Here is a 7,825-nt window from a genome sequence, read left to right on the forward strand (position 1 = left end):
ATATCATCCAGAAACACCCTCACAGACACACCCACAATAATGTTTAACCAAATCTCTGGGCACCCTGTAGCCCAGTCACGTTGGTACCTAAATTTAACCATCACAGCTTGAACTGAGTCATTATCCAGTAGGCAACAAGGACCGTGATCAGAGACATGAGCAAAGCTATACTTTATAAAATCAAACTGACTGTGGCATGAAAATGGATTACAGAAAGAAAAACTGGAAGCAAAAACAAGATAAAAAAATATTATAATTGCCCATGTGATAATAAGAGGCAGACCATCAACGACAAACACGTACAGGATTCTATTCAAGATGAGGTACTCTGCTAGGTGATTAAGATGAGCTACTCGTGTCACCCTACAGTTTAATTTGATGTCAGGATCGAAATGGAGACCTATGCAGCAGGACTGGAGAAGCAAGCCTAGGATTCCAAAGGTCAGCAATGAGGATGCGGATTTAGGGATTACCCATATAGGGAAGGGAGCCGAATTGACAGTTTGCTTCTGGCGTGCCCATCCTGACAGAAGCCCGCAGGACAGCAGGTTGAATCAGTCAGTCTTGAGTCAGGAAGCCTCATCAGACCAACTCGTTTTTGTGATTCACTGGGGAGGAATGACCACTCCTAGGTGGCAAACTAATCCTAAAACATGATCAAGAGGTGGGATTACTTTAGAGGAAAAAAAGGCAGGAGGCAACACAACCAGACTGCAACACCTAAACACAACTTACAAGCTGATTCATCAAGAGCAACTGCAGGGTCCACTTTCCAAATCAGACACACAAAGTCTTCAACAGGAACCCAGTGGAGAAGAACAAGGAGGAAATTGAGAGAAGGTCAAACTTCATCAAGCTGATAAGAGATTAGCATTAACCATTAAGTTTCTAACACAACTCAGGTAAATTGCAGGCTATCTGGTATTTCCTGAAGCAAATCAAGGTCAATGGAAGTCCTACTGTCACATTTTTCATAAGCATTTAAATTACTGCATCTTGCTTAAAATAAGCCAAAGTGAAAAATAAATAAATAAATAAAAATAAGCCAAAGTGTAAACAGTCTGCAATATACACAAACAGGAGAGATTTTAAATATTCAACTTACCAAAAAATGTTAGAGAACAGGCAGTAACCAAGACTAATACATAAGGTATGTTGCATCTTCCCACGAAAAAAAAATCAAAAGAACTATATACAAACGATGAAGTTTCTCTTGTATTCTAAGAAATTCTTTTTTTATGAATTTTTCATACAAAAAATATCAAGAAAAAAAAATATCAAGAAACATTTTTCCTAATACAATAAATATGGGCAGCAGCATCTTCATTTTGAGGATGCACAAAGTTTCATGCTAAATGACCTACTGACGATCTTTTTTTTGGCTGCGCCATGCTGCATGCAGGATCTTAGTTCCCCGACCAGGGACTGAACCCGTGCCCCCTGCAGTGGAAGTGCAGAGTCCTAACCACTCAACCACCAGGGAAGTCCTGATGATCATATTTTTACAGTATAGCTTATATCACTTATGCATAAATACACACATGTATATATATGTCATATATATATACACATAAGGTGTGTATATGTTTATATTGTACAGATACTTATATTTGTTAAGATAACTTTTATACTCATTCTGATACATTACAAAGAAAATCATGAATGAACTCCAAGTACAAGTCCCATGAACACACACAAAGCAGAAGATACTCATCTTGAGGAATGCAACATAATCTAATTGAATGCTTATGAACAAAGCTTGGACTCGATGAAAATATTAATCGACTCTCTAAGATGGTCAATAAAAACTTCGCCACAGGAATTTCTGAAATGTTCCTCCTTCAATGAGCCTGGGTCATGAAATTTAGCCAAAGTATCATATTTCACATTTGCCACACACAGACGAGTGAAATCAGTTCCTGGGACTTTCTATAGGCCTAAAGATCTTAAAATTGACCCATGACCAATATTTCAACAGAGGTAAATTTTCATACAAGAAGAGGAGCTAAAATACACTCACTCTGCATTCTGCAAAACCTGGTGGATTCTCTGAACTCCTTAGTAGCATGTCCTAGAATAATGTTCTTAAAAAAAATTTTTTTTTAACTATGCTCCATAAAAAATAATTAGCAGCTCATCCGACAACTGCAGAGTATTTTTATAGCTGTTATCGATTACTATGTTCTCTTGGGGAAAACATTAAAACCAAAAAGAACCTGACATGTGAAGAAATGAGGTAAGCCTTACCTAAAAGCTCAGCGCCTTCTGCTACTACGACCTTTTGTTTCACAGTCGGGTCATGTAATAATAATTTCTATCTTCAGTCCAATACATTCAAAAAAGAAAGCTATTAATATAATTTAAAATGTAGGGACACTATTAGAGGAAGTGTAAATTAGAGGAATTTAGCATTTTCATACCTCTGACTCTTTCACAAACCTTTCCTACACAAGTGTACAAAGATAGACTTTAAAGGATGTTCTCTAAAGCACTAGTCTTACTATAGAAAAACGGGAAACAACCCAAATTTCCAACAACAGGAAACTGTTAAAATAACCTGTCATGCAATACTATACAGTATGATCTGTATGTATGTTCATGGGAACATTTTCAACACCAATTAAGTTAAAAATAAAAACGAAGTTGAAAGTTGTTTTATATTACCCCGCTTGTTATTAACAATCACAATAATAAATATATTTTAATACAGGGAAATTTTGGGGAAGTTTCTCTAGAATACAAGATCACAGTGCACTTTATCTTTCAACATTACATATTTCTGTGATGTTTGAATGTTGAATAATATGCATTGTGTGTATAATCAGAAAAAATAAAGTTTTATTTTAAGTTAGTGATATAATTGGAGGGGAAGTAGGAAAAAATTTTATGTATAAAGAAAAGGGAAGGGGCTTCCCTGGTGGCACAGTGGTTGAGAGTCCGCCTGCCGATGCAGGGGACACGGGTTCGTGCCCCGGTCCGGGAAGATCCCACGTGCCGCGGAGCGGCTGGGCCCGTGAGCCATGGCCGCTGAGCCCGCGCGTCCGGAGCCTGTGCTCCGCAACGGGAGAGGCCACAACAGTGAGAGGCCTGCATACCGCAAAAAAAAAAAAAGAAAAGGGAAATCTTAGGGTGTTAAAAACTTTTCTATTTTAGCTCTACAATATTCTCTACAATATTATCTGCCTCTACCTCTCTTTTGGAAGACAGCTGTTTCCTTATTCTCAGAATTTCAAAACTGAACAACATACATAGACATTGGAAGGGCCCCTTACCATCTCCCGTTAGTAATAGCTTATAGGGATAAAAGTTTAGGCCAAACTCCAGTATTTATCAAATTCAACACTGTCAGTTCCTGAACAGTTGCAAACAAACTGCAAAGGTGTCTCTAAGTTATTTCAGAATTAACCAAAAAAAAAAGAAGAAAAAAAAGGATTCTGCAGACTCTGAAACTATTTGAAGCATTTTCATGATGGAAATACGAGGAATTAGAGATAGCTACCTACTTTTGAATCCACAGCCCTGTAACCTATTCAAACATTGTAAAAACTAGATGGAAAGGACAAGAGAACAGTGCCTGGAAAGGTAACTGAGGAATCACAAGCATGGGGGAAATTTCCACCTGCCTGGGGAAGGGTGTGAACCTGTGCTTGGAGAGGGGTGTCTCCACACTCATGTGACCTTGGCAAAACAATTAAACTCCTCTACCACAATTTCCTCACCTGCAAAATCAAAGGACGGAGAATAAACAATCTCTGTGGTCCCTTTCGGCTCTAAAATTCTGAAAACAAAGCTTTACTCTTTCCTTGCCAAAGGATATCTTAAATATATATATATATATACATATACATATATATATACACACACACATGTACATAGCATAAAATGTAAGGTATAAGGTTATAAGGTACACGGCCAAAAACAGCAGATGCCTGCCTGGCTCCTCCCCAACCTTGAGTTCCACTCTCCAAAAGAAGCCCCTTCAATTCTTTTAGATGTTTCTTCTAGTAATTACTTCCATATTTGTAAATCACACATTTAGATGACTATTTTCTGATTTTTCTCAACTTTAGACCCTACCAAAAGTTCCTTATGGCAACTATTGGGGCATTTATCACCTGTCCCACCTCCTGGGGTGCAGCTACACTGTTGAGATGCAAAGGATATAAAGATTATACGCATGTACACACATGTATAAGAACGTGTTTCTATATAGTCCTGTCCCCAGTGAGCACTCATTTTGATCAATGAGAAATAAGGTCCCATTCTAAACACTGCACATCTAAACACTGCACAAAATGTAGCAGAGAAAAAATTAAAAGCCTGGCCTCTAAATCAGAAAAGCCCTGCATTCGGGCCTGAGTCCACCACATACAGGAACAAAGTATGCACCTGAAAATTCCTTATTTTCTCTGAATCTCATCTATTTTCCTCCTGTGTAAGCTGAATATAATACACCAACTACAAAATGGTTAAATCACGAAGCACAAATACGGTATACCTGTGAAAGCACTTTGTTACTCATAAAGCACTATAAAAATGTTACTTTCCGTTACTGTCTTCACTAAGAGATCCCTATAAACGAAGTACCTGAAGTTACTGGTCACTGTTCTCCTATGTAGGCTAAAAACTAAGAGTCAGAAGTCACTGAGAATAAGAGTGAAATAGATGTAAATCATGTTCCAAGGCCAGAATCTGAGGGTCCAGCTCTTCAAAGGGTCTATGTATTGCCCTATGAGACAAATGCACACAGAACAAAGATTGAGCATCTCAGCAGGGATCAGAGAAAGCAATTGTTTTATATTTGCAGAGAGAGAGAGCTTCCTTACCAAATTTTCTTTATAAAAGTAATACAAGGGGACTTCCCTGGTGGTCCAGTAGTTTAGAATCCACCTTCCAACGCAGGGGACCGGAGTTTGAGATCCCACATGCTGCGGAGCAACTAAGCCCATGCACCACAACTACTGAGCCCACGCGCTCTAGAGCCCATGCACCACAACTAGAGAGAAGCCCGCATGCCGCAATGAAAAATCTCACATGCTGCAACCAAGACCTGATGCCGCCAAATAAGTAAATATTTTTTTAAATAAATAAAAATAAAATACAAGAACATAATTTCAAAAGTCACTCCTCAGGCTTCTTCTAGTATGTACCTCTATATTTCAAAATAATTTGTACATCTGCTTTTTGATTTGCAGACATAATCTATTGGCTTCCTATTACAACAGAAAGAACTTTGCAGAGAAAGTGTTTTGGACCAAATTTGGGAAGTTATCATGAAGAACTGTCCAGCAATGCATTACCGACACTACAGTAAAACAGTCCTCTCATTTCTGGTCTTCAGAGGCCTACATTGAAAGTGATACAACCATAGTGTCTCTATTTAGAGGCAAGTAGGAAGCTAGCTGGGCAGATAGATCTAGATTATGAGACCACTCTAAATCTCTCTCTGAATCTAGTTCAGTGATACTCAGTTTCTCTTGTCTTTTCCACATGCCCCACATAGTTTAATCCTGTTCCTAAAGCTACAGGTCAAATGACAAATGGGACCCCAAACTTAACTTATTTCAAGACAAGCATGGAAACAATTCTATGAGCTGTGCGGAAAGGGGTTAACTGGAACTAAAAGAAACCAGCCTTTAATTATCTGAAAAGTTATCTAAAGCCAACAAATATGCTGCACTAAAAAGTAAATTTATGGACTGAATCTCCTGCTCCATTTCTGCCCAGAGAAGACCACTAAACTTCTCCAGATGTGGTCTTGGGCTGTGGCACGCTACATTTGGGCAGTTTCAGGGAAAACATCCTGTCTAGTGCCAGGTGTGCAAGTGAACTTGAGGTCAGGCAGGTGACCCTGCTGACCAGGCATGGTACATTAAGGAGAGGAAATCTTTTCTCTCGCTAATCAACAGGATAAAGGTGATTAAGCAGGAATTATTTTTTCAATGACCTACATAATTTCATCAGGGCTGCTGTGGCTATTAGCAGAGAGCAGCTGACTTTCTAATGAGATGAATTTGATAGCAGGGCCCTGCCAGAGAAGGCAGGGAGTGGGCCCAATCCACAGGGAAGCAACAAATGGTGCGCACTGTTTACTACTCCTCCCCAGGGCTGTCTCTCCTCTGTTTTGGGCTCCTTCCTTCCACGGGGAATACTCCCCACCCTGGGATGCCTAAGGCTGCAGCACCTGCTGAATGGTGGAAGCCGGGTCTATTTTTTTTTTTTAATTTTTATTTTATATTGGAGTATAGTTGATTTACAATGTTAGTTTCAGGTGTGCAGCAGTGTGATTCAGTTATACAAATACATACATCCATTCTTTTTCAGATTCTTTTCCCATTTCGGTTATTACAGAATATTGAGTCGAGTTCCCTGTGCTATACAGTCCTTGTTGAATATCTATTTTACAGATAGCAGTGTGTATTAGTCCAGCTCTGTCCCACCCACTTGGATCCACCCATTCTTAATAAACCCGAATAAATTAGGAGTCTGGGATTAACATAAACCGGGTCTATTAAGAATGGATGGATCCAAGTGGGTGGGACAGACCTGGGTTAATTCATCAGAACTGCCCACGTGATTCCCAAAGTCCCAAGCAAACAAGGCTACCGCTGCCACCAACACCTCTCTCTGGCTGGACTTGAGATAGGACAGCAGTTAGTTCCACTCCCTACCAGAAGTGGAATTAACAAGGGACCTTTGTTAAGGTCGGAGTAGGACACACACACACACACACACGCACGCACGCACACACATACCATCATCATCATCAATAACAACCACGACTTGAACGCAGTTTCATTAGAGAATTTGACGAAACCGAGCAAGAGCCACCCAACAAGTGAGTCCTAACACCAGGAAAGCGCTGCAATCCTCAGAGTGGCACCGCCTCTGCCTCTTCTGTGAAAGCGAGGAGGTCGGGAGAGGAAAACTGAGCCCCAGATCTCTTCGCCTTCGCCTGTTCCTCCGGTAGGATCCGGCTCTCCGGCCCCAAGAACCAAAAAAAGGGTGGAGAGCCCAGGTGCCATCCTCCTCCGTCAAAACAAGCTGGCTCCTTCTCCCCCGGGATCAGTCACCGAGTCACGCCCGGTCCAGCACCTCTGGGAGCCCCCTCCTCCCCGCCGTGCCTCGGCCCGACACAGCAATCTTGTTTGGGATAGTCCCAGCGGGGGCCCCCCCTCACAATTCCTGCTCCTCCCGCCAAGTCGGAGAACGCAGGCAAGGGATACTTCTGCTTTCCGCCTTCCCATAACCCCTAAAATAAAATAATCCCTCAAGCGCAAATCTCAGATCCGCACGCCACGTACCTGTCAGCGGCCGCGGCTCCTCCTCCCGGCCCGGTGCGGGACTCGCCACGACTGTCCGAGGACAGTCCAGAAAGTTTGTGCCACCACCGCGGTGGGCACCGCGAGGAAGGGGGAGCGGGCTCCTCGCCGGGACCGGGACAGTCCGCTCTGCGCCCCGGCCGGCGGCCGCTCTCACGCCTCGGCCCGGGTCCTCCCCACCCAGCTCCAAGTCTACAGCGGCGCCCCGGGAAGAAAGTACGAGGTGGCAGAAGGTCGGAGCGCAACTTTCCGACGGTGCGTCAGCCGGTGGCGGAGCCGCGCCGCTCCTGGGCTCCCCCGCCCCCCAACCCGCGCCCTCGGGGGAGCGCGGGCGGGGCCCGAGGCGGGGCCCGACCTGCCTGGCCGGCCCAGGGGAGCTCGCGTCCGGCCCCGCCCCTGCCCTCGCCGCTAGCCTCGCCCCTCCCCCGGAGGGGCGGCCGTCAGGTGCGCGGGGGTCGGGCTCAGCTGCGAGGCCGCCCCGGCGCCCGTTGCCAAGGTGAAGG

General features: G+C 43.2%; 1 protein-coding gene across 1 annotated transcript in view; it reads right to left on the reverse strand.

The window, feature by feature from the left end:
* Positions 1–7,600, reverse strand: part of FHIP1A (FHF complex subunit HOOK interacting protein 1A) — a 270,219-nt gene extending 262,619 nt beyond the window's left edge. Inside the window, exon 1 of the mRNA XM_082838676.1 lies at positions 7,305–7,600. The gene's annotated coding sequence lies outside the window, so the exon portion shown is untranslated. The remainder of the gene's footprint in view (positions 1–7,304) is intronic.
* Between the last annotated feature and the right edge of the window lie 225 nt (positions 7,601–7,825).

The sequence above is a fragment of the Leucopleurus acutus genome (genome assembly GCF_964270905.1).
Source record: "Leucopleurus acutus genome assembly, chromosome: 4".
In the NCBI taxonomy this organism is placed as follows: domain Eukaryota; kingdom Metazoa; phylum Chordata; class Mammalia; order Artiodactyla; family Delphinidae; genus Leucopleurus; species Leucopleurus acutus.